The following is a 27,665-nucleotide window of genomic DNA, read 5'->3' on the forward strand; positions in this document are numbered from 1 at the left end:
CAGAACAGAATGTAACCCTTGGACTGAAAAGAGTCTCTCATTCCATATTTGCAGGAATACTTATAACGCAGCAGAGCTCTGTGCATTTGGGTGCTGCATTCTGCAGTAAGTTCAGGAACTTAAGGGGAAATGGCAGGGGACAGTGGAATGCGTTCTTAAAATCCTGGAGGACTGATGCCAGTATTGTCCTCCTTAAGCCTACTGAAGCTAAAATCCACACACACACCGTATGACTTCAAACATGCCTGCCCTGCTGTGCCAACATTAACATGAACATGAACATAAAAAGGAAAGAGGATGCAGCAACCTAATGATGCTCTGCAAAACATTGCCAGTGAATAGATCACTGGGGGCGGAGGGGGGGACCTGGAAGTTTAGAAGTCACAGGAAGTAGAGCAGCACAGCTTTATGTTGCAGCTCCCCCTGCTGGGTGGGAAGCTAACATAATATGCTGCAGCTGAATCCTGCCTGAGTTGTTTACTCGGAAACCTCTCTCTCTCTCTGGGTTGTATTCAACAAAATTTTACTCAGAGAAGAACCATTGCAATTAAGGAACCTAAACAAGTCATGTTCTTTAATTTCCATGGCTCTGCTCTGAGTATGACTAACACTGGCGGAAACCCCCTGAGTTCAATAGGAACCATGGGTGCAGCCTTAAAATGTTGCTCCCATGTTAGCCTGCACAGATGGAGCCCCTGTGATTTTATTTTCCTTATGCCAGGAGAATCTCGATTCTCTTGCTTTCCAGGGGAACTGCAGGTGTACGGCACATGCTTAAAATTAGGGCAGTTTCTTGGAGGCTAAATATAGCCTTTGACTGCTCCAATTTAGGAACCCAAGTCTAAGCAACATGCCTGCCTACTCATCTTACGGTAACGTGTATCTTTTATTTAAACACCTTTTTCCCATGTGTTTCCAAGCTTAGATCAGTGATTCTGAGACTGTAGAGTTTGTGCGGGCTTCCCCATAGATGTGGAGACATTGTAAAGAAAAGTGGGCATTCTCCTTGACTGCAATTGGACAAAATATCTATGAGCCTCATACATTCAGTGGTTTCGGACGGCCACACAGGTGATGCTTAACATGACAAAATAAGAAGATTTATTGCCTGGACCAGGTCAAAGGCCCTTCCGATCCAGAATCCTTTTCTTGCATGGACCAACCCAGATGGCCAAGGGAAGCCTACAAGCAAGGCATGAATGCAACAGCACTCTCCGGAGTTAGAGTTGCCAGCAACTGGTATTTAGAAGCATATTGCTTCTGACAGTGAAGGTAGACCATAGCTGTCATGACTCAGCGCCATTGAAAGACTGCATTAAAGGTCCATCCAGGGAAAGGAGGAGATTGTGGAGCCAGCATAGCCAGCAATCAGGGATGATGGGAGTGCTAGGATATTGATGTCCCATTCCACCTAAACAGATGTGTGGAGCTGTTGTATGTCACATGTCTGTTTACATTCCAGCACAGCTTGCTAGGAACTTCCGTTTTTGTATAGCTTTTGCTTCTTGCTTAGACATGAAGGAGAGCAGACATGTTTTCTTTGTCCTGATCTATGCTGAATAAACTGCTTGTAAATATGCTTTACATATGCCTCTGTCTGCCCTTCCGTTGCGAAGAGTTTGTTATCTCTGCTGGCTTGCATGCTCAGGTTCTGAAAGGCTTCTGAAGCTCTGAGTCGCAGATTGGTGCAGAACCGAGGACCGGAGTTTGACTGGCTGCCGGCCGGTGGGCTGGAGCTACTTGGGAGCCTGCCAATTGCCCCCATTCTCCTGGACGCATCGCTACAGGGAGCTGCAACCATTTTTACAAATGTAAGAAGAAGGCTACTAGATCAGGCCAAAGGAACATCTACTCTGGTATCCTGTTCTCACAGTGACCATCCAGATGCCTATGAGAAGCTCACAAGCAGGATTTAAGTGAAACAGCACGCTCAGCTTAAGAGGTATATTAACTTTGAAACAGAAAATGGGGCCTAGGCATCATGTCTAGCAGCCATTGGTCCCCTTATCCTCCACGAATTGTCTAATCCGCTTTTAAAGCTATCCGAGTTGGTGGTTAGGGATGTGGGTGGCGCTGTGGGTTAAACCACAGAGCCTAGGACTTGCCGATCAGAAGGTCGGCGGTTCAAATCCCACGACGGGGTGAGCTCCGCTTGCTCGGTCCCTGCTCCTGCCAACCTAGCAGTTTGAAAGCACGTCAAAGTGCAAGTAGATAAATAGGTACTGCTTTGGCGGGAAGGTAAACGGCGTTTCCGTGCGCTGCTCTGGTTTGCCAGAAGCAGCTTAGTCATGCTGGCCACATGACCCGGCAGCTGTACACCGGCTCCCTCGGCCAATAAAGCGAGATGAGTGCCGCAACACCAGAGTCGTCCACAACTGGACCTAATGGTCAAGGGTCCCTTTACCTTTTACAGTTGGTGGCCATCTAGTGGTTCCATAGCCTAACGATGCACTATGTGGTGAAGTGTGCCTATCTTGAGAACACTGCCTTTCTGCTGTGTGTGATTGTCACATAGACTTTATGTTTGCAGACCCTCCAAGTGTCCCTGTTTTCCAGGGACTGTCCTGGATTTACAGAAGCCGTCCCAGTTTCCTATTTGACCACGGAATGTCCTGCTTCTCCTTGGGACATTCCTATTTTCAGCAGAGAAATGTTGGAGGGTATGTGTTTGCTGATGCTCCCCAAGTGACTCTCTGCCATGGGGTCCCAAGCATCCATTTCTGATGGAGACTCATAGCACGATGGGACTTGCAAATGCTTCCCATTTTCTGTTGACATCCCTGTGGTGACTGTTATGTAAGATATAGTCCAGAGATGGGGAACTACAATACACCCCATCACCACCAATACCAGCCAGATCTCTCTATCCAGCCACTTGGTCTCTTCCCAGGACATGCTCCTTTCCCAAGGCCACAACTCTGCTTCACTCTCTCCTTGAGTACTTTTACCTAGCTGGAATGGATTGCTGGTGATAATGCTTCTTCCTTGCATGGATGGAGGAAGGAGAGGTGTAGGAATCTTTTCCATGATCCTCACCCTGCAAAAGGTCCCCTGACTCCAATCTAGCATTACTCTTGAGTAAGTGCACTTAAACAGCTGCAGCTTTGGCCTCATGGTCTAGGAAGCAGAGGACAAACTTCTGGCAGCTTGCATTGTTGTGTATTTTGGCTGATAGAGCTGGTGGCCGCGCTTAGATTTTTGTGATGGTTTTACTCTGTATTCTGGGGTATTACAGCACAGGGCGGTTGACTTGGATCAGGGAGAGCTGCGTTCAAATCTCAGTCCACTGGGTGATCTCTAGCCAGTCACCACCTCTCTGCTTAGCCTACCTCAGAGGGCTGTGAAGAAGATTATCAGGTTGTTCAACACACCAGAGCCCGGCTGATTACATATCTTTGTCACAAATAGACATCTAAGTGTCTCAAACAGACCAAGAACAATTCATTTTGCTCTTTTACCAAGCTGTTTCATGGGAGGCTAGGGACTAAAAAGAGGGCGTGAGAAACTGAGCCCTGTCTCCTTCACCACAAAGAAATAAATGGCCTTCCCAACTGGAGCCCTGTTGTTGTAAACATGTACTGTGGAGCAGAGGAGTCTTCCCACAGATGGACTTTTTATCTGCTCCACCTGGGTTCTTTGTATGACCTAACTTGTGTGTAGTGAGCTTGCCCAGTATACTGCAAGGATGAGGAACCAGTGGCTTTCTAGAAATTGTTGGACTCCAACTCCCATCAGCCCCAGACAGCCTGGCCAGTGACCATGGATGATTGGGAATTGCAGTCCAGTGGTATCTGGAAGGTCAAAAATTCCCCCTCCAGGCCTCCCATCCACTGTGGCAAGATCGCATCTAGGTTACATTCATTCATCCAGAGTAAAATCTATTATAAAAGCATCATCAGATGTTGATGTTACAAAGTGTTTCATCTTCAACACTGTAAAAAGGAAACTAGCTCGCTCTTTCTTTTTTAGACATTTAGGAAATATAACATTTCTCGAGTCTGATGAATGTGCTTCCACATGGGTTTAGATGCATTTCTTATAAGTAAGCAAGTTCCTCATCCATTCTTCATGTGTCTCCTTCTCTGCTGACATGATTATTCGCAATTAGCAGCTAGTTATGCATAAGAGAGGACAGACTAACTTCAACATCCCTACTTTTGAAAAATGTTTCCAGGGTGATTTTATCTCATATCACCCAGTGAATGTAATAGGGTGTTTCTGATGTACTAAGTGAGCATGATGGACCAGGAACCTCAGCACAAACTTCGTTGTGATGAATGGAATTAGCTCACCTGGCAAACAACTGTGTAGGGAAGACCTGGGATTTGTTGCTGTCATCATGTGGTTGTTACACACACACACACACACCTCCCTGTGTCAGGACATTTAATTATGGGAATTCCCTCTAATTGGGGAGTATTCAATGCTGCTACTCAACTTGCACAACCCAACTGCACCCTCAAGCTCTCCAGAGGACTGGGGAATTCCCTGAATGGATTGTTTTGGGAAGAGGACATGGAGAGGAGGAGGAGGAGGAGTCCTGTTGCATGAGTGGAATTTCATTCATGAAGCACTGGATACAAACTCACTGAGTTTTGTTAAGACTTAGCCAAAATCCCCCTGCTCCAGGCATACAACTGGCCTCAGTAATGGGTTGTTTAGGGGTCCCTCTAGGTTGGCACCAGCCAGGTAATGCGCTACACAGAGTTCAATAGTCATTGTTTCAACAGAGATCCATTCCCTAGATACAGCTCCTCCCACATTGGGCAAGGGGAGGGAGTCATCGCAGCAGACATGGCCTTTGTTGAGGATTGAGCCACAGCCACCGAATCCCTAGCAAGGAAAAGAGCACTATAAGCTGGGATTCGTATTTGCATTCCGATGGCCTGTTACACCAACAGCATTTGTAGCTTGTGATAGTTGTATGGATTTACGATAAAGTTAGGAAAAGATGACACTCGGTTTACTTTCCCCCAATCATTATAACATGAGAAAGTGAGTGATTTTCTTTAAGCCATTAACATAACATCAATGCTTATTACAGCCAAACAGGGCTTTATGCCTTATGCCAGGTCCCTATGAGTACCAGGTCCACTTAAAGAGTAACGGGGAGAAAAGGAGAGACTGATTTTCGGAAGAATTTTTTCCTGGAGAAATGCCCCAGGTGCTCAGTTTCAACAGCATCCCATTGACTGGATAACCTATGGATCTTAAACCAGCCCACAATACTTAGAAGCTGTATTGTTCTACTAAATTAGGAAAGCATCAACTGGTGGTCCACTGGTGAGAGCTGTCAAGTTGGTGAGGGTCAGGGATGGGACCTGTTCTGTGGTGGCCCCAGCTATCTAGATGTACCTCCCCAGGGAAATCCATACACTCACTTCTTTGTTGCCCTTCAGGAGAGTCTTGAAGACTTTCTGGATCTTTCTGGCTCGTCTTATGTTCTTGTGAAAATTTCAATGTTGCTCCATTGTAGTCACGGCTTTAATTCGGGGTGGTGTTTTTTGGTTTTTTGTATAGTGTAAATTATCATTGATCAAGTTATGAGCTCCTTTGGGAGAGCAGATACCCCAAAATGCAGGCTATCTAGATAGATAATAACCAACAAACAACATTGCTTACATGGTAAGAGCAGGGCTCCTTCTAGCCAACCTTCCCCAATCTGGTGCCCTCCAGCCAGCGACATCAATGGTCAGGGAGTATCCAGTCCAGGAGTTACCAACATGGTGCCCATGGGTGCCAGCCTGCCCACCAGCATCTCCTATGGCACCTGTGGATGGTCTCAATAAATAGTCCCTCAAAATTCCACAATGCACTACAGCAGGCATAGGCAAACTCGGCCCTCCAGATGTTTTGGGACTACAACTCCCATCATCCCTAGCTAACAGGACCAGTGGTCAGGGATGATGGGAATTGTAGTCTCAAAACATCTGGAGGGCCGAGTTTGCCTATGCCTGCACTAGAGTGTTTGCTGTTCCTGTGCGTTACAGTTTGCTCAGCTTTCTCTTCTCCTACACTGACATGCCCCCCCCCCAAGAAAGAAAGCTTACATTTCATTGGAGGACAGGATTGGACACCCACACTCCTTTCCATTCTGATAAAAGGTGGCGTACAAAGAGTCTCTGTGTTTGTATGTCAATGGGAGGTATAGGTGCCTTTCCCCCCGTTGATGAAGGGCAAGTTGGGGTTATGGCTGCACTGTTTTGTGATCAAGTCTCTTTTTCTGCTCTTTTAGATGGGCCAGACTTCGTGTGATAGCCCGCAACCCCACAGCAGCCATTTTGTGTTGTGGCATGCCCCACCTATGGCAGCCATTTTGTGACTCACACCAAACATTCCAAAGAGTCCCCCAACTCCAGAGGTAGACCATTCCACTGCCGAACAGCTCCTACTGTCCGAAAGTTCTTCCTGATGTTTAGTCAGAATCTCCTTTCTTGTAAATTGAATCCTTTGGTTGCAGTCCTACCCTCCTGATCAGGAGAAAACAAGCTTGCTCCATCTTCCATGTGACAGCCTTTATAATATTTGAAGATGGATACCATATCACCTCTCAGTCTCCTCTTTCCCAGGCTAAACATACCCAACTCCCTCAACCATTTCTCATAAAACCTAGTTTCCAGACCCTTGATCATCTTGGTCACCCTCATCTGCACACATCCCAGCTTGTCAATATCCTTAAATTGTCAGTCATAAGTACCCTTCCTTAGCAATCTCCCCCCCCCCAAAAAAAAACCCCACCTCCTAAACATTTTCGCTTTTCCTGGTAAATAAGCTTTGGTTATCCTTTTGTGCCATATCTGTATTGGCCAGAACTACTCACTGTGGTGGAATCTACACACATATAAAAAAACGCTGTGAAATGCTTTTTTAAAAAAAAGTTCTGAAAAATAACCTTGAATTTTGCATAGCCCAGTGTCGCCATCTAGTCTCACATTTGTATATTGCACTTAACAACACATTTAAAACGTTTTATTTATATAGCTGGGTCCAATATCCCAAATGTGGCCTTATCATCTTACCATATATTTTATATAAAGGTTTTGTGATATTTGCAATCACATTTTCGTCCCCTTTTCTGATAATCCCCAACACAGAATATTGTTCCTCTTGATTTCACAACACCATTTTTTTAACTGAGCTTTCCACCATTATATTTTTTAAAAAGGCAAATCCCATGTCTCTTTGCATGGTAGCCACAGCGAGCTTTAGACTTCATCAGTAACTAATAGGAATTTTATTTTATTTTTTTGCTCCGTTTTCCATCGCACACTGAATCTTGCCTGCTGCTTCATCCCTCCGTTGTGCTGAATTGCTGATTCAACAGTAAAGGCCCCCTTTTTGGAGAGGTGGGGAATTGTTGTTTTAGATGGGAAAAAACAGTTTACAGAAAGGGAGCATTGCATGAAAATGTTTCTTTATTAATCATTTAAAAAGAATCAAGACAGAAACAGTGTAGCACAGAGAGCTCTTTTTATGAACAGAGCGCTTTAACATGGCATGGAAACTTGCGAGCGTGTGCTGTTAAAATATACAGTTCTAAATTACCACCCAGATCAATAACAGTAGGAAGATGGAGATTATCAATCTCTGAGTGGCCTCAGTTACATGGAATTGACTGGCAACCACATAATGACTTTGGGCCCAGCCCACCCGTTTAGAGCTAGGGTGATAGATCTGTAGGTGCCACTCATCATAATTTCCTTATCGACAACGTCCATAGGAGCCATTTGTCTTCTGCTTGTCTCGGTCCACTTGGAGCACTTCATCCTTCAGAGCCGCCTCTGAGAGCGTGATCAATGCGCAGCTACAGCTGGTTGAAGGGGACCAAATCCATTGAACAGTTGATTTGGTTCCATTTTACCAGCTTTAGCAAAGCATTCTGGGCCTCGTCACGGGAAGCTTAGAAGGGATGGAGGGGGGTTCCTTAGGCGATCCAGCAGCTCTGTCCTTTAGCAACTGAGGTTGTGCTTCAGTGGGAGGGTCGAAACGGATAGCGCCGACTTAAGTTCAGTAAGGCAGACCAGGAGAGAAAATGATGGGCATGAAGGTGGCACCTTAGCTCAATCCGGTGCATGTGAGGTCGAGGCTCCCCACCCAAAACATTTGGAACAGAGGGAGTGTGGCTACTGTGAGCAAAAGGAAAGGGTTCCTCTTTGGGGTGAATATTTGGTGCATAGCAGTAGCCTTTAGCATGAAGCACTCTGAAGCCGAATGGTTAACTCCGCTCTCCCAGGTGCAGCACGTTAAGTTCATAGGAAATGTAGGCGAAATATATGTTGAGAAGCATTATGGCTAACAAAGGCCGGAACATAGGATAGCCCGCTTAGGATTAATTCCAGTGACCTTTCAGTTGCTATTATGGAAAATGATTCCAGCGGTACCTTGTAGTACCTGAGATGTAAAATCCATACCTTACAGCTGCTCCTGCCACACAGGCTAATACAGCATGGCAGACTTCTCCCTAATTGCTCCTCATATACCATTTTGGGTGCAGCAATGTGAGGTAGACTCCCAGACTCGGCCATATGTATTAATGAGGCTGGATGCCAAGCCACAAATGCAGATCAATGCCTTACAACCATGTGGATGGTTTAGCTGGGGAAAAAGCTGTGTTGTTGGAGGTTACACAGGTGTGTGTGTGTGTGTGATCTGATCTTTGTTGTGAGAGTGTGCTGCGCTCACTACTGCTTTCTGTAAGTTTGCTGTGGTGGAAGGGATAGCATGACAGACTTAACAAGGCAAACGCATTCAAGGTGCATGACTCGTCCCGCCCAAGGATCCTGGGAACTGTAGTTCGTTAAGGGTGCTGTATATTGTAGCTCAGTGGGGAGTAAACTACAGTTTCCAGGCTCTTTTGGGTGAAGTCACATGATCTAAATGCATGGTGTGTGCAAAGCCCTGGATTCAAAAGTGTGTATGGATAGGAATTCATTTGGTGACCTTCAGCCAGTTGCTACCTCTCTGGGCAAACTATTGTGAGAATACAGTGGTGCCTCGCAAGACGAAAAGAATCCGTTCCGCGAGTCTTTTCGTCTTGCGGTTTTTTCGTCTTGCGAAGCAAGCCCATTGACGGAGTAGCGCTATTAGCGCTATTGACATTTTAAGGGCTAAAAACGGCTTTTTAAGGCTTAAGGGATTAGCGGTTTTGCTGCTAAAATGCTTCTAGCAGCTTAGCGATTCAGAAAAAGGGGTTTTGGAGCGGAAAAAAACCCCAAAAATTTTCATCAATTTTCGTCTTGCAAAGCAAGCCCATAGGGAAATTCGTCTTGCGAAGCGCCTCTGCAAACGGAAAACCCTTTCGTCTTGCGGGTTTTCCGTCTTGCGAGGCATTCGTCTTGCGGGGCACCACTGTAAAATGTTGCATGGAGTGACAAAGGGTGGGTATCTGTGTTGCAATAAATGACTTGATGCTGTAGTCACCAGTTGAGAAAGTTGTGTGTGTGTGTGTGTGTGTGTGTGAGAGAGAGAGAGAGAGAGAGAGAGAGAGAATTTGCCTTCAGTCCCAATGAAGCCACTGGTTCAAATACTAGTATTTCTTACTAAGCCAGGATGCAGATCAGACAGAGGGTTTTTAAAAAACGCATTCACACCAATATTTCCATTCAACAAGTTTAATAGCTCATGGCTCGCATTTGCTATATCTCCCCATGCCGAAGGTTAACAAGGAGTGGGGAGAGGTGAGCGAGAGAATGGAGGAAAGGGAAAAAAGGGAGGGGGGAGTCATTGCATTTCGATACCGGCATCCTACTTTCTCTGATTTGCGGCTTGGAGGGAGAGGGGAGAAGAAAATCAAGACGTGATTAATCGCAAATAAAAAGTTTAAAAGAAAGATGTGCGAGCTTTCCTAAGCATAATACGATACATGGCACACTGCTGAACTCAGGTTGCTGAAATTGCAGCCAAGGCAGTTTTTTATCCCTTGTACCTGGGAACGGCTTCTCTCCCAGGGCTCTGCTGAGTTAAACCCCATTACTGGAAATAAATGGTTTCGTCATCGCTTTTGTGTGTCCCCCCCCTTGCAGGAAGTGGGGAGGGGGACACACACAGAAGCATTTCATCATTTCTGCCATGCTGTTCAATTAAAGCCTGACTTAATTTCATCCAGGACTGTCAACAACATCTTGTAAAAACTAGTGAGATATGCAATTCTTAAAAGCCTGTTGAGGATGAAAACTGTATCAGTGGGGAGATAGCATGTCTGCAGAGGGAGTCATGTAAATCATAGAATTGGACAGGGTCTAGCTGATCCTCTTTTCTGTAAGTGGGGAACCTGTGGCCCTCCAGGTAGACTCCAAATTGCAATCCAGCGACATCCTCCAATCCTCCAACCCCTGCTCTAACCTAACCTTCTGCCCTGGAATAAATATCCTCCATCTAAATTTTGCTCCCTTCTATAGCACTTCTGTGGTATGCTAACTCTCGCTTCCCCCATGTACATATTTGCCATTTTCAGTTTCTTTCAGCTACTCATTTTGCCACCCCTAAATTCAGTTTTCCCCACCTCCAAACCAGCTTGCTATTTATTTATTTTTTTAATCTGCACAAAAACTCATATACGTTCTTGTGCCTTATATAGACATTTTGCTATGCAATGAGCATGTTTTGAAAGCAATTTCCCCTAACAGTTTCGTATGTTATTTCCACCGACATATACATTTTTTCACACCATTTTCCCTAATATGCACTTTTATGTACACATTTTTGTTGTTGTTGTTGTTGTTGTTAGAAAAGTACCTTAGAAAAAAACCTGAGAAATGCAAAAATTCAGAGCGGCATTTTGATTCATGAATTGGTTTGGGAAATGCAGATTAGGTGAATTTGCATTCAGCTGCAAACCAAACAAATTTCTCTTCCCTCGATACTTTGAAGTCCATGATTATTTTTATCCTCAACTGCACTGAAGTCTACATATGTAAAATTCAATTTACTCACGTTCATCTTGCCTAGTTTCTTTCCATCCCCCCTGCTGTCTTCCCACAAATAATATATATATATATATATATATATATATATATATATATATATATGCAGGTTTTGGTGTCCTCGGGTGTCTTCCCGTGTAAAAGTTGGGGTGTCTAGGCGACGTTTCGACGAGGTCTCACTCGTCATCTTCAGGCTGGTGCTTTCGGCTTCTTGTTACTGGAACAGAGCAGGATCTCAGTGTTTGAGTTCCTATAAATACTGTTGAGGAGGTGTGGTGTATAGCCTCCAATGTTCTGGGCAGAGAGGAGGTTCCCAGGCTAGTGTGCCTTTTCTTCTTTTGTTCCTTAATTACTTGAGGGATATCTTGAGTGATTTCTTGAGTGATTTCCTGAATCCCACTTAGGTGGGTCATTAGGTGTGGATTAGTTGCTAAAGCTTTCGTGTCTTGAACTCTTGAACTTTGTGAAGAGTTTTTCTGAGAAGATGGCTGTACTGCACTTGGTTGTGCAGTACACACGGGAAGGAAAAACTGGATAGCTTCCTCACACATCTCAACAGCCTACACCCCAAAATACAATTCACTATGGAAATAGAAGCCAACAACCAACTTCCCTTCCTTGACGTCCTAATCTACAAAAAACCTGATGGCTCCCTAGGACACACTATCTACCGGAAAAAAACACACACCAACCGCTACTTACATGCACAATCACACCACCACCCTGCACAAATAAACTCCGTAGCCAAGACTCTCATCTCCAGAACCAAACGCCTGGCTGACGAAGACCACTTGACAACTGAGTTACAGAATCTCTCAAATGTGTTAATTGCCAATGGATACCAGCAAAACAGGGTTACGAAGCTAATCCAAAAAGAAACACCCCCCAAAAACCAAGACACAGAAGAAAACAATGGCATAGCCCTCCTTCCTTATATCAAGGGCACTACAGATAAAATTAGCAAAATCCTCCATAAACACAATATCAAAACAGCCTTTTGCACCAACCAAAAAATAGCCAATATCCTCAGAAACCCCAAGGATAAAATTCAGTTGGAAAACCAAGGGGTCTATGAAATACCCTGCAAAGTCTGCCCAGCCACGTACATTGGACAAACAAACAGACGAATAAATGCACGGATCGCAGAACACAAGAATGCCGTCAAAAAAGAAGAAAAAACGTCCTCTCTTTTCCAACACATGAAAGAAACAGGACACGAAATTAATTTTGCAGATTCCAAATTGCTCTTTAACATGGAACATCACCACAAGAGAATAATCATGGAAGCCATCGAGATAGAGAAACACCCTCACAACATGAACAAGCGTGACGACACATCCCGCTTGCCAGACATCTGGAAATTAGCCCTCCCCACAAAATCTGACACCAGATCCAGAGGCACACAGAACGCCATCACCAATCAACCACACCAGACCCAAACCCAGACCCTCTCCACAGATAAATTACAGACACCATCCAGTAGCCAAACCAGGGTGGCACCTCCGGATGCTGCACCCCCCTGCAATCCCTACACAGATCTGGCTGGCACAGGCCACAAAACCACAACTCGCCCCTATACACGAAGCCAAGCCAGAGCACAACCAAGTGCAGTACAGCCATCTTCTCAGAAAAACTCTTCACAAAGTTCAAGAGTTCAAGACACGAAAGCTTTAGCAACTAATCCACACCTAATGACCCACCTAAGTGGGATTCAGGAAATCACTCAAGAAATCACTCAAGATATCCCTCAAGTAATTAAGGAACAAAAGAAGAAAAGGCACACTAGCCTGGGAACCTCCTCTCTGCCCAGAACATTGGAGGCTATACACCACACCTCCTCAACAGTATTTATAGGAACTCAAACACTGAGATCCTGCTCTGTTCCAGTAACAAGAAGCCGAAAGCACCAGCCTGAAGATGACGAGTGAGACCTCGTCGAAACGTCGCCTAGACACCCCAACTTTTACACGGGAAGACACCCGAGGACACCAAAACCTGCATTCCTGTACCCGTGAAAATCTACGAAAGCATATATATATATATATATATATAGGTTCCTTTGTCTTTTTTCAATGCACAATGGAATATACTCTACCACTGTTACACATCACTGCTATTACCAGTACTAACACTACTGCCAGTACTACTAAAAGTACTACTACTAATAACCATCTGCAACCAGCAAAGTTATTCTGATGCTTATCTGCTCTTACAGGGAAAAGCGAAACCGAGAGGAGATATAATAGCTTTGAAAGGAGAGCCCTACAATTAATTGAATCATGTTATTTCTAGATACTCTTTCAAGAGATGCCCAAAGTCAAGGAATGAAATGAAGACCTAGCTGCAGTAAAGATATGAAACAATTCAGCCTTTTTCTCGAGTCGTTTGGAGAACCAGAGGATTTAATTAATCACATTTCCATGCAAGCAGAGTGGTAATTGGAAGCATGCGGCCTGAATCGTAAAAAAGAGGACATGGAACGTGAATGGGATGTGCCTTGGAAAATGAGCAATTACTGGTCCGTGGTGGTCGGATTAACACTGTGAAAATGCCCTGCATAAGCTGGGAATACCTGGATGACCTCAGCATCTTGCAGGCGATCTAAGAACTTCACTCGGAAGCTGCTGCGAAAGAGAATTGTGAGGACACAAGGCAGAGGTGCTGAGGCAATCCTGGTAGCCGATGAGTTAGCACCAGTTTGCCACTCTTATAAGGAAGGACAGAAAAGGGCCCACGTAATGTATTTGAAATCAATGGGAGAGTTGGCGAGAGAAAGTGTGTGTATGTGTTGTAGCATTTGTTTAGCTCTCTGCAATGAGTTATGGTTGGAGGTTCCCTTTTTGGAAAAGCAGTCGCGCACCCCCCCCCCCTTGTTGTTCACCATTAATCAAAAATAATAATGTGCTTTCCACCAGGGAGACCTTAGTGGCAAAACTGCAAATAGCCACTGAAGGCTTTGCAGTTTGTTACAAAGGGCTTCCGTGCTGCTACCTTTTGCCTGCAGGCTGAGCATTCGGACACAAGAATGTTCCCTTGGGGCAACTATTTCCTTATTACAGTTTGCCAAGGTATCAGGAGGAGAACTATATATATATATATATATATATATATATATATATATAATCACCTACTTTAAACAAATACAGTATATAACAAGCCAGCTCAAGAAATATCACCTGAATGGAGACCAAAAAAAGACACAAATACACATACAGATGCAGCATAACCGCCTATCTGTAAGTAATAAAAAGCTTCGCAGCACCCCTGGAAGAAGATGGAAGGGCCATAGCTCAGTGGTAAAGAATCAGCCTTGCAAGCAGAAGGTCCCAAGTTCAATCCCTGCCATCTCCACGTACAGCTGAGAGAGGACTCTCCCTGAAACCTTGGAGAGCAGCTGCCAGTCAGTGTAGACAATATACAGCCAGTGGTCTGACTCTGTATAAGACAGCTGCCTATGTTCCTAGACTTCGCTGAGGTTTGAGGTTTTCTGCATTCAAGCGGTAAATATATATTTTCATGAAATAATTTTTTAAAAGGCATTTCTGTAATTTGGGGAGAGATGGCCAGTGATTGCCCTCAATGGGCTTGTTACACTGGTCAGAAGGTGTTATATTTCCCCCTTTTTTCTTTTTATTGATACACCAAAAAAGAAACAAAATGAAAATACAAATGAAAATATTGATAAACACAATATTAACTACAAAACAATAAAGCAAAAAATGGTCTTTAGACTATAGACCCGACCTCCCGTCTATTCCTTATTTCAATTATATATTGCTTGTTGCCAGTACACACTTTTATTTTAAATTGACTAATTCTTAGTTTATCTTAGGTCTCGCATCTTTCTCAAAGCTACTACTGAAGGTGTTCATAGGCCATTACAGAGACTGCAATGGCAAATGGGTGTGTGTGTGTTTGTGATCTCTTCATGGTTTGGAGGCCCAAAGTACTGGTTAGAATGCTTTGCTAGGACTGGGGAAACCAGGTTCAAATTCCCCCTCTGCTATGAAGCTCATGAAGCTTCTCTCTCTCTCGGCCTAACCTACCTCACAAGGTTGTGAGGATAAAGTGGAGGTGGGGGGAAATGATGCATGCAGCCTTGAGCTCACTGGAATAAAGACAGGTGATAAATGTAATCATTCAATTAATATGAAAAAGGTGAGGACATAATACCAAGGATTGGAATTCACCCAGGATAAGCTGGAGAGAGTCATTTTGCTAGTTTCTTTGTAGCTTCTAACTTAGGGCTGTCATATGTCCTCAACAACTTTGGGGTATGCCTAACAAAAGCTCAACAATTTTGGCGTTTTCCAAACAAAAGCGTAATAACTTCAGCAGTTTCCTTCAAAAGAAGCTCAACAATTTTGGGGTTCTCCTAAAAACAACAACTCCATAACTTTTGGGGTGTTCTGGTTTTTACTTTTTGAAATGGGGCAACCTTACTTTAACTTTTCTTTAAAAACACAGAAGAAGAAACAGCTCCTTTTGCCAAGAAGTGACAACATCCTGTTCCACACACCAGCAACTTGATGCCCTTTTAAGCTCATTTTGAGGCCTTGATGATGAAAAGCAAAATGACATAGGTGGTGATTCTGGAAACAAACCTGGGCACCTCTGATGGTGCAGGAAACAGCAGAACGTTCAGGTCTAGAAACCTTCACAGAGGCAATGCATATACATATAGCTCCACAGCTGTCCCATACATCCCCCCCAAAAAATCTGCTGTTGACCTGCAACCCAGGAAATCAGCCCCTGTGCAGCATTGCCAACAAGTCTAGGAGATCTGCATGGCTGAAAAAGTACAGAGCATTTTTATGCAACTGTTCTGTGGCTTTATGCTGGAATGCAGGAACAGCGTATGTGCACTGGTGGTTGAAAACACAGCAAAATTCCCTCTCTGGGCCCATCTAAAAGTGTAATGGCAAATGAAGGCCTGGGAATAGGACCACGGATTCTCCACTGAAAAATGCTTTGGGGAGAGAAGAGGAGGATTGTGCTTAATCCTGCCCATCTCAACCACCCCTTCCGCACAGCTACTTTTCTCCCAACAAGGTTTTCCAAAGCCATGAAGATCACATAAAGTGGGGAGGGAGGGATATGACTGGTGGAAGCAAAAAATTTAAGCACCCCAAGCCACCATTTCTCCTCCAGCAAATCAACCCCTCCTCACTGCTCCTGCGCAGGAGTTCAGGTTCCCAGCCCAAAACTTGCTTGCAAATATTCAGAACAGCCCTTATTCTCTTAAGGCGACACGTTATTTTATTCTGTTGCCTCTTTGGTGCTGCAGCAAACACCCATGTTTCCAGAGCTCACCATTAAAAGAATTCCCAAGAACTGCCTAACCCAAATTCCCCAGAAGGACTCAAAACCCTACACCACCAGTTGTTAGAATACAACTATCTTTGTGAACCTGCTGCCCTCCAAAACTCCAACTCCCATCAGCCTCAGTCACCAAGTTGGTGAAACCTGGGATAAAAATATATATCACCTTGACTGTTTTGTATCTTTGCCAAACAGGTCTGGCAACATGTATTTTAACCAGGGATGAGAAACTTGGTTAGTTCCAAGGCCCTCATTGGAAATCTATAAAGAGCTTGATGGCTGCACCTCATTTGCACATTGCAGCTGCATGCAGTCAGCATTATTTGCGCACTTTCACAAGCATACCACATGCTGCGCGACAGCGAGCAAGCGCGCTGTGCTTATTCCGCAAAATCCTGCAGTTGCCACTCTCAAATGCAGAAACTGCAAGCTGCTAACACGATTTCCGTTCTGAAACCTTTTGTCATTCTGCTGATGTGTTCATTAGAATACAGAGGTGACCGGATGAGGCTAGATAGACCAATACAAAGACCTGACTCAGTGCAAAGCAGTGCCTTACATCTTCTTAATATGGCCTCCATATTGCAGATGGACAGGGGAGGGGCTAAGGTTCATAGCTTGCCTATGGTCACCTCATGAGTTTGAGGCAAAGGTAGCTTTGAGGCTTGGGCTTCCAAGTTCCTAGCTGTGCGTCAACAATGTTTAGGCAACACAATGACCATATAAATATGTAATAGTCAATCTTTATAGAATTCCTTCAAACGAAAGCATGTACTCTTTTTCATTACTGTTTGTATTACAGTTTATAATTTTTGTAAAGTGATATGTCATGCAGTCGGTAAAATTTTATTTTCAGTTTATGAAACAATTCTATATTCTCCCACCACGCTGATGATCTACGAAACAGCAGTCAATATCCGGAATCTCTGTTCAGTGTTGGACATTATATTTGCTGAATACACAAAGCTTCACAGCTTATCTTCCATCGTTCAAAGTTTGGTACCTCGCTTCATTTAAAGATTTTCAGAGACTTTGAGACTAAGATTTCATTTCGAACTTGTTATTGATTGAAGGAATTCTATAAAGATTGTCTATTACATATGTATATGGTCATCGTGTTGCCTAAACATTGTTGACATTCTCTTTTGCAACACAGGGGTTTGTCTGAAGTCCTATGTGCAGCTTCCTAGGAGAAACACTGACTTTGAATAAGTATGCGCAGTGTTTCTCTGCAAGACTTTTAGCCACTCTGTGACAGTGACTCTCATGATATCAGCATCAGCAGACGAGGAGATTCATTTCTGCTTTGGACTTCCATTAGGATCCCGGTGCTCTTATCTTCCTCTCTCTTTCCCCTTTCTCTCCACCGCCTCCCTTTTTTTGTCTTCAAGCCAAAGGATCACAAATTGTCATCGCAAATCACAACATGTCAATATCGCTAATGAAGCAGAAGATTCCCAGCATGCAGTAGAATTAAAGAACATTGAACCGCCAACCTGATGTCTTTCTCTCTGAATAAAAGGAAAGGGAACCTTCCCTCCCATACCTGGAAGCTGTTTTTGTGGGGTGGGGGGGGGGCTGTGAAGGAACAAAACTGCTGACCTTCAAGCTACTATTCATTTCAAGCACAGATGGCTCACATTTGAGGCAGTTCTGATATCCGTCATCTGGATAAAGAGATCATTTTCCCCCCTTCCTTTTTGGATCAAACCCGTTCACAGTTTATCATTGGGGGAATCCAATCAAAACAACAATGCTCAATATTGATTCTTTTTTTACAGCTTTATCTTAATGAAGTGCACGTTCCTTTAGTAATTAGCTCTGAGAAGTTTTCTCCAAGTTAATGTGGTGTTTGATGCTGCTAAATCTGAAGGAGTCCTGCCACAGATGAAAGGGTCTTTGATAACCCAGCCAATCTCTTATCTTTCCCTTGTCCAAAGAGACAATTCGCCAACAGAACTGTGAATGCAATGCAGATTATTCAGCCAGATTGCAATGATTTTGCAGAAACTGCTGCAGGCCACACTTAAGCCCCACTGCAACCCTTTCCAAGTGTTATTTCCATGTAAGTTAACATCTATGGGGCAGGGTGTGTTGATAGGCATGCTATCTTGGGATGGGGAAGAAACATAGCTGTCAAATTTCAGATTTGAAAATAAGGGATCAGCAGCCTCACCTGTCCCAGAGACAGTCTACGGGATATCTAACAATCCAGGATAGCAGCGGGAAGCAGCGGGAAACGGCGCTGGGATAAGGGAATTTCCCACACAAAAAAGGGAAGGTTGACAGCTCTGGGAAGAAATCTGAGTTGGTTCGCATTTAAAGCTGAACCCCCCTACACCTCTTAGAAACTTCAGTGATTAACTGGTATATAAAAAGCCGTGATAAATAATAGAATTAATAATAATAAAACAAACAAACCCCAGCACTTTCCAAAGCAATATGCAACCTGAAACACACCCGTTCTTCAAAATTCGCACTTTTACGAATCTTGCAGTGCCATTCCCCAGCCATGCAATAGGTACAACAGATGCATATACTAGGATATAAAGTGTGCATAGAAATGCACATATGAATGAAAATAGCATACAAACTGCATCATGTAATGGGAAATTGCTTTGCCAAAATGTGTATATCGAGAGAAATTCATGCTAAAGTGCTAGCTATTTGGTTCATAGTGTTGCATCATTTATAGATATAGCATGCTACTTGTTATAAGAAACTTGGAATCCAACACAGCTAGAAAGAAAAAAAACAGTAAATTAAATAAATGACTTTTTGTTGTTGTTAATGGGAAAATATTGTTGAGGTTATTTTTTAAAAAAACAGTTCCCAGGCATGTAACTAAAATTATTTTTAAAAAATCTAGTAGCTGCATCTTTTTCTGACCCCGTGAATAGGAAGTTAAGCATCCAGGTTTTCTGTTTGTTTGTCTTTTAAAACACCAACTAACAATCTAAATAACCAGAATAATATTAAGCTTCTGACTGCCGTGATGATTAAGGTTTGGAATTATGGTCCTCTCTGTTGAACAAACTGCCCACTTCCAGAACAGAACAGATTTGTCCTGGGATAAAAAGCTTGCATTCAGTGCTGTGTAAAGCAGGTCATTCCATCATTGCAGAGATTTCTCCCAGCACAATGGAACAACCTCCCTCTCTCCTCCCTCTGTGCACCTCCTAAATCTGTTCTGGGGGCTCCAAACTTCCAGAGCACATTTGGGGGTGGCATGGGGTAAATGTGGGAAAGGAGGGAGGAATTCCATTGCATCAGTGCTAATCCTTGCACGAGTGCAACTATAAGAGCAGTTTGACAGTGGAACGGACTATGGCAAAAAGTGGTAGACTCTCCTCCTCTGCAGGTTTTTAAGCAGAGCTTGGATAACCGTAAGTCAAGGTGTCTTTAGCTCTGATTCCTGCATTGCAGGGGGTTGAAATAAATGACGCTTAGGGTCCCTTCCAAGTTCTATGATTCTATTTCATACATACCGCTTAATACCTCCCAAACATACATGCAATGACCGAGTGATTTATTGTGTGCTTGGGGGCTTCAGGGTATACACAGAGCTCCTTCCATCACAAGTGCTTTCCCACTAATTCAATGGATCGGGTCTGCATGATTGTCCGTTTTTAAGTTTATGACTCACCAGAACACACGGAGCTCTGGATCAGGGTGAATGGGTGCGCAACCTGTGAATTTATAACCGCAAGTCGCAGGCATAATTTGTCACGTCCAACCGGGAGTTCTCCGCATGATGGGGAACCATTTTTCAAAAGGCACGGAAGCACACCAAAGCTATTTTAAAGGCCCTGCACACCTACATAATTAGATAACGCTTAACATGTGTGCATCCGATGGGCCATCGTTTATGTGACAGGATCCATCAGGGCCCAGGAGCTGTCATTGCAAAGCCATGCATAAGCTAAGCGGAGAGAGCATTTCGGGCAAATACATCTTACTCTGGAACTTTATCTACATCAACATTTGCTCCAATTATAACTAATTGGACACATATTGCATTTTCATAGCATCTAATTTTCTATTGATTTTAACGGGGCTGCTGCTGTTTTGTCGAATAGAGCAGTATCTGGTATCAGTCGCTGTTTAAAAATGCTGAGTACACTGCCCTGGATGGGATTATGCAGTCAGCAGATGTTTGAAACCCCTTTAATTGTTTACTTTATCAAATGCAGAAACTGTAGTGGCGGTGAACAGTTCCTTTGCTTTTATCGTACCTTAGCTTTTACAAGGGAGGGGCGGAGGAAGGGAGAGGAGAGAGAGAGAGAGGAAAGAAAGAAAGAAAGAAAGAAAGAAAGAAAGAAAGAAAGAAAGAAAGATGGTTGTGAAGAAGGATGTTTCAGCAAGTCATTCTTTGCAAATTCCCCTGCAAACTGAACTGACCCACACCCTCTCAACTAACGCAATTGGACTGCAATTATTCTTCAGATTTCACACTTCACTGTATTTTGCAATGCACTCGTTGGCTCGGAAATGTACCAAAATGTTTTTAAGTGTATATTAGATTTAAAAACATTTATATGGATTAAAACAGAATTAAAATATAACCGTAACATCTCAGTCAGCCGTGAAATACACTTGAAACAAACAAAGTCACTTACGCTGTGTTCCAAAGTCCTGCAAGAGCAGATGTAACTTAAACTATGAATGAACCTAAAGTGGAGGAGATACATCTATCTGAAAGCCTTGGGTAATAATGCTCTTTGAGGTGCTTCCTATTATTATTATTATTATTATTATTATTATTATTATTATTAATATACCACCCTATACCCTGAGGTCTGAGGGCGGTTCACAGATTGAAATCAAAATATAAAACCATAAAATACATAACCAAAACACAGCCATACCTCGGGTTGAATGTGCTTCGGGATGAGCACCTTCGAGTTGAACTCCGCGGCAACCCAGAAGTAACGGAGTGCGTTACTTCCGGGTTTCGCCGCTTGCGCATGTGCAGAAGCGGCAAAAAGCGGCGCGCGCATGTGCAGATGTGCTGTCGCTGGTTACGTTTGCTTCTAGATGCGGACAGGGCTCTGGAACGGATCCTGTTCACATCTAGAGGTACCACTGTAAAAACAACAACACAATATTTATCTGAGGATCTGGGTCCAAGGAATTTTCCTTATGGACTTTGGATGGAAATTCATGACTTTGTTCCAGTCCAACAGTGCTTAGAAGGGGTGGAAAAAAGGTCTTGGTGGACTGCAATCTATACGGGCTAGCAAACCCTTCTGCCACAGAGCCAGAGAGCCATATTGGCCACTGCCCTAAGAACAATTGCAGCTGGAATTCCATGCAATGCTTTCCCTAACTTGAGCATGCAACAGGGAGTCCATCGCTTCAAGAAATCTCCAAAATTACTTTGTTGTGGGGAAAAGATTCAGGACACAGCTTCAAGCAACCAGCTTGATGCTTCAGACTACTCAATATCTTTTTCTGCCCTTAAGCCATGGGCTTCCTCCTTCACTGCTTTCACTTGCCTATGGTCTCCTGTTCTGGGAATCTGTTCTGCTTATTCTTTCTTGCTGCCCTTATAGCTAGAACACATTCAAAGTAAACCACGGGGTACCACTTATTTGCTCTGCTCAGTCAATCAGGAATGGGGCAGAAATTCGGTACAGTTCACATTTTGATGCCAATAGACCCAATTCATTCCTCCTAAGCCAACGTGCAAACCAAAATGCAGCTGTCCCTTGGCGTCTTTTGCCTTCCCAAATTTGGTACGGCAGTTTCCCCAACTCAGAAATGTGCACCTCGGAAGCATGCATAAAAATGCAGCTATTGGTGAAAATAGCATACACAACGTTTGTATTCTCGTGAGGGAGAACTGCTTGCAAAAATATGTGTATAAGCAGGCAAAATCGCATTCAGAAATGCAATGCTAGGATAAATGTGTACTAAAATGCTGGTGAATTTGGTTTTTTAGATATACAAAAAATGCAAACTGATGCAGAAATGTCATGAACTGAACTTTAGAGTGGGAAAAAATGAGAAACAGAGAGATTATGAAATTGACAGATTAGTCCATTTCTAGGTTCAAAAGCCTTTCTTATTTATTTTTTTAAAAACCCTCTATGGTTTAATCCCTACTCAACCGAAGCAAAAAAGACATTTACTCATATTCATCATTGGTCCCCTCACTGCAAACTGTCTGTCGCTTCTCTGTCTGTCTCACTACTGTTTCCCCCTTACCGAAATATATACTGTAACCTCCATGGGGGCAGAGACCTGTTTTTTTGCTTCTGCTTACACTGATGACACAACAGCAATTATAATCACAACAAGTTAACTCTGAGCAGTCACCCAGTTAATTCAGTTACCTCTCATTCCAATCTAGAGACTCATTTCAGAAGCGCTCTCTCTCTCTTTCTGTCCCACACACAAACACAAAATTGTGACAATTATTAATTGTTTCTGGAGACCTTTCTAAAGTGCAGAGTACTTTACAGCAATTGTCTTCAGTTTTTAAATGTAAACGGCTTCCTGCTGATTGTATCAGAATGACTTTTAAGAAGCGGTGATTTGCCACCTGATGAATCTTTAATCCCATCTTTTGGTTAATTATTAAAATGAATAACAAAATATCTTGGCCCATAACAGAAAGAGGCATGCGCTAAACCATGCTGACTAACAGCCTGATCCTGTGTCGAACCAGCAGAAAAGTCTTTCACATGATGCGAAACAGCTGCTACACTCACAGATGGAAAGCGCAAATAAAAAGCCTCTAAAAGTGTTTTTGTTTTTACAGTGGTACCTCGGGTTACATACGCTTCAGGTTACATACGCTTCAGATTACAGACTCCACTAACCCAGAAATAGTACCTCGGGTTAAGAACTTTGCTTCAGGATGAGAACAGAAATTGTGCTCCGGCGGTGCGGCAGCAGCGGGAGGCCCCATTAGCTAAAGTGGTGCTTCAGGTTAAGAACAGTTTCAGGTTAAGAACGGACCTCCGGAACGAATTAAATACTTAACCTGAGGTACCACTGTATCTTGTATTTTCATGTTGTGAATCTCTCTGAGATCTGCGGAAGAAGGGCGGTATATAGAAAGATAAATAAATGAAATAAACAATGGCTTTAGCGTGATGTCAAATTGCACCCATTGAAATTAATTGATCTAAGTAAATCTTGTCTAAGGGACGCGGGTGGCGCTGTGGGTAAAACCTCAGCGCCTAAGACTTGCCGATCGTCAGGTCAGCAGTTCGAATCCCCGCGGCGGGGTGCGCTCCCGTTGCTCGGTCCCAGCGCCTGCCCACCTAGCAGTTCGAAAGCACGTCAAAGTGCAAGTAGATAAATAGGGACCGCTTACTAGTGGGAAGGTAAACGCCGTTTCCGTGTGCTGTGCTGGCTAGCCAGATGCAGCTTGTCACGCTGGCCACATGACCCGGAAGTGCCTTCGGACAGCGCTGGCCCCCGGCCTCTTAAATGAGATGGGCGCACCACCCTCGAGTCGGACATGACTGGCCTGTACGGGCAGGGGTACCTTTACCTTTACTAAATCTTGTCTATTAACTTCCATAGGTCTACTCTGAGAATTACTACCATGGAATACTGTCCTGTTAAGGTTACAAGAAAAGGTACTTGAAAACTGCTGATTCCAGGGTCCGAACCCAGAAGTTTCTGCAGCCAAAGCTACTGAGCTATGTTTCCTTTTCTCAGAGGGCAAAGGCACCTGGTGCTTCCTCTCTGTATGCCGATCAAAATGCAACATGCAATCTCTGTTAATTCCACTGGAGATTGTGTGCAAATAGAAATCCACTGCACTGTGATTTGATGCTTTACCTCTATACCAGCCCAGCAAGGCCCATGCAAATCAAAGAAAATTTTGCTTTTGACTTCGTTATTATCTGTTTTGCTTAAGGACAAATGTCTGGAACAGAGAGAGGGGGGGAAATCAGAGATGACTTTTCAGTGCTGACTCAGCCAAGCTGCACAACGCGAAGAGCTAAGACCCAACCCATAACTTCTGAATCTGTTCAAAAGGCTTATTATTCTTCAATGCCGATAAAACTTTAATACCAAGATGCTCAGCTTTTAAATAAACGTGTCAACAAAAGAGCAAAGCAAATTGATGGGGGCCTTCCCAAGGAATAAATTCCCATTTCAAACAGTCCAGAGGAATGCAGAGCATGAAGTCAGGAGGAGCCTAGACGATGGTTTTGCTGCCCTTTGCAAAAATGGCCAAATGGACGTTTCGGTCTCATTACTTCCAAGAAAGCACCTGCCCTAGTTAAAAAGGCAGTGTGATTGAATAAAATGTATCTGAGGTCACAACTTTGAAAGAATCACAATCACAGGAAGGAGCGTATCTTCTGACTTTAAATTAATTAAGAAGATGCGACTTTTCATTAAAATGATACATGCAAAAACCTGCCCCCGTACTCCTGCCCATTCAGTAATTAATAGTTAGACATTGTTCAGCAAGGAGTGTACAAAACTGTGGGTGGTATTCAACTAACACCTCCCAACAGTGCAAGGATTTACGTTTGCGCAACAGGACTTCCACCCCCTGCTGCTTCCTCCCCAAAATCTATGCACCCTCCCCAAATCTACTCCAGAGAGTTAGGAGAGCCCTATAACAGATTTGGGGGTCATACATGAGAAGGAGGAGAGAATGGTGTTGTACAAGCGGAAATCTTTGCTCTGACAAAACTGTGCTCTATTTTCACATTTTCCTTGAGGTCTGCATTCTCCAATGTGCTTTGATTGGTTATCCTGATTTTTGGGGAGAGACCATACCTAGAATGCTAGGAACCAGCTTAGCTGATCATCAACACCACAAATTAGATATTTTTGCACAAGCCACAGCAAACCTTGAGCTCATGGACTACCTCTCCTCCTTCACTGCAACATTTCATATGTTGGTATGTTAACTTACTTTGTTTCGAATAAACCAGTTTCCTGAGCTTGTTTGGAACAAGGAACTGTGATCTGTTCTGAAGTGGGAGATTCATAGCTCCTCCTCTTACTGCGGCTTGCTCGTGGTCATCTGAGCCATAGAAGTTCTCAGGTTTAAGTCCTAACAACTATGACTAAAAAGTTTACGTACAGCATGGATCCTTGTGCAGCCAAAACAGCACACAAGAAGGAGGTAGCAGCAGCCCTAGGGAAACCCAACCAGATAGTCTATAGAAAAATATCTTAAAAGCTTAAGGGAGGAAAGTCCTAAGTCAGAGAACTCACAGATACAAAGAGGACCAGGCATGCTCAAAGGCCATACAATGCTATCTGTTTGTTGGAGGAGCAGAAAACTGGGAAAGAGTGGGAATGAAATGGAGTATTCTGGGAAAGGGTGTGGCTAGCTGGAACCCTGAACAGGAGCATTCCATGTGGAAACATTTTGTTCCTAGTGCCCTGTTTTGATCCTTTCTCTCTATACTGCATCTCCCTCTTTCCTCCTTCTGACCTTCATTGCAGCTTTCTTTGGCTCCCCTCCTCCCTCCACAAATTGCCTGCCACTGCAGATGAGTTTCTGTCCTTTTTGTATGACCAGGTTCTTGCAATTGTGATAGAGGGGTCCCTGTGCCCTACAGCGCAACGTACACCCTTCTATTCCCGGTAGAGCTGAAAGGAAATGGAATGGGAATTGGAAAGTCGGCAAAGTTAGCATGCTACCAAAACACACCCAAAGCTGTTCTTCATCTTGGAAACAGCTGGTGTTCAGCAGCGGTTGCTCAGACCCGGTCGCCCAAATGCAAACGAGGATGCGCATGGCATACACCTCAAATTCTGACATCTCAAACGTTTGGAAAGACATTCAGGACTTAGAGCTCAGGCATTAGATTTGAAAAGCCGAGATCGCTGGTCTTTGGAGTATCAGCATAGAGATCTGCAATATGAATAGGAGTGACCAGTGCAGTGAGGCAGATCTGCAGATCTGCTCATCAGACACTGGTGTTGCTACCACTTACTTGGATGGGAAGGGGCAGACAGTTTGGCACTCCCACCAGTATGCCCATACAGTCTTGACCATGCCCCTACATTGTGCTCCCCGAAAACACCACCCAGGTAAATGGCGGTGGTGCCAGTGTAAGTAGGGCAGCTCTATAACCAGTGGTGGACCTACATTTGGGGGGGCCCTGAAGCTTGAACTGTCATGGGGACCCCTTCGCAACCAGCAATGAGGTCTGGGTAACCACTGTTATCTTCTTCAATGGGGCCAGTTCACCACACCTTTACAACATCAGCGCTACTGACTCTCAAGCTTTGGGACTGTTGATCTATAAACAGCAAAAAATAAATCAATTTGAGTCGTGTGACTCTAACTGGGTCCACTAGACCCCAAAATTTTAAGCAATGTGGACTGAACTCACTTCTGGGGCCTGTCTGGAATTAGAGCCCCTGAAACTGAAGCTTCATTAGTTTCATATTAGATCCACCCTTCCCATGATTCTGTCCTCAAGGAGGCTGCTCCTGTATTTCAACAAGTCACCATGTCCTGCAAATTCATTTAGGCTCTAATAGGAACATAGGAAAGGGCTTTATCTTTGAGTTAGACTACTGGCCCATCAAGCTCATCAGAATGACACGCAGTGGCTCAGTCTTTCTGATCCACAAGCCTTCTACATAAAAAGCATGTGTTTTACCACTGGGTATAGTTGCCTACAATTTCACCTAGACCAGGCACAGTCCTCCACTATCTTTACTCCAGCAGATTAGAGGCTCTGCTCCCAGCTCCACCCACAGAACAAACTGAGATTCTACATAGGTCGGCAGTATACGACCATTGTGGTGCTCTTCTGGCTGTGGTGGTGCTGCCGCTCACTGAGACCAGGGTGGAGTAGGCAGTGGGGTAGGGCAGTGGTGAAGGTGGAGGGAGCCACCAGGGTAGCGGCAGGTGTAAGTGAATGCATCTATGTGACCATCACTGCTCCTCCAGTGCTTCCCCACCTTTGCCCTGCCCCATTCCCGACCTGGTAAGTGGCAGGGCTGCTACATCCAGAAAGGCCACATAGCGTTGACAGCTCACCTTGCAAACCAAAACAGACACAACTGACACAATATAGACTTTTCATTCCACTACAGCACAAACTTGCTCCTTGTCTGCGGCCACCCAGAGGCAAAAGGGTTCAGTGGTGCATGCTCTAGTTATCTCCCGCTTGGACTACTGCAATGCGCTCTATGTGAGGCTACCTTTGAAGGTGACCCGGAAACTACAACTAATCCAGAATGTGGCAGCTAGACTGGTGACAGGGAGGAGCCACTGAGACCACATAACAACGGTCTTGAAAGACCTACATTGGCTCCCAGTACGTTTCCGGGCACAATTCAAAGTGTTGGTGCTGAGCTTTAAAGCCCTAAACGGCCTCGGTCCAGTATACCTGAAGGAGCATCTCCACCCCCATCATTCCACCCAGACACCGAGGTCCAGCTCCGAAGGCCTTCTGGCAGTTCCCTCGCTGT

The 27,665-nt window shown here is 44.1% G+C and overlaps 1 long non-coding RNA gene across 2 annotated transcripts in view; it reads left to right on the plus strand.

The window, feature by feature from the left end:
* The window catches only part of LOC310680771, a 506,863-nt gene extending 492,674 nt beyond the window's left edge, over window positions 1–14,189 (plus strand). For both annotated transcript variants that reach the window (XR_014512928.1, XR_014512929.1), the window contains one exon: window positions 13,215–14,189. This is a non-coding gene — a long non-coding RNA (uncharacterized lncRNA). The remainder of the gene's footprint in view (window positions 1–13,214) is intronic.
* Window positions 14,190–27,665: the final 13,476 nt, after the last annotated feature.

Source organism: Podarcis tiliguerta (assembly GCF_965153285.1).
Source record: "Podarcis tiliguerta genome assembly, chromosome: 6".
NCBI classification, from domain to species: domain Eukaryota; kingdom Metazoa; phylum Chordata; class Lepidosauria; order Squamata; family Lacertidae; genus Podarcis; species Podarcis tiliguerta.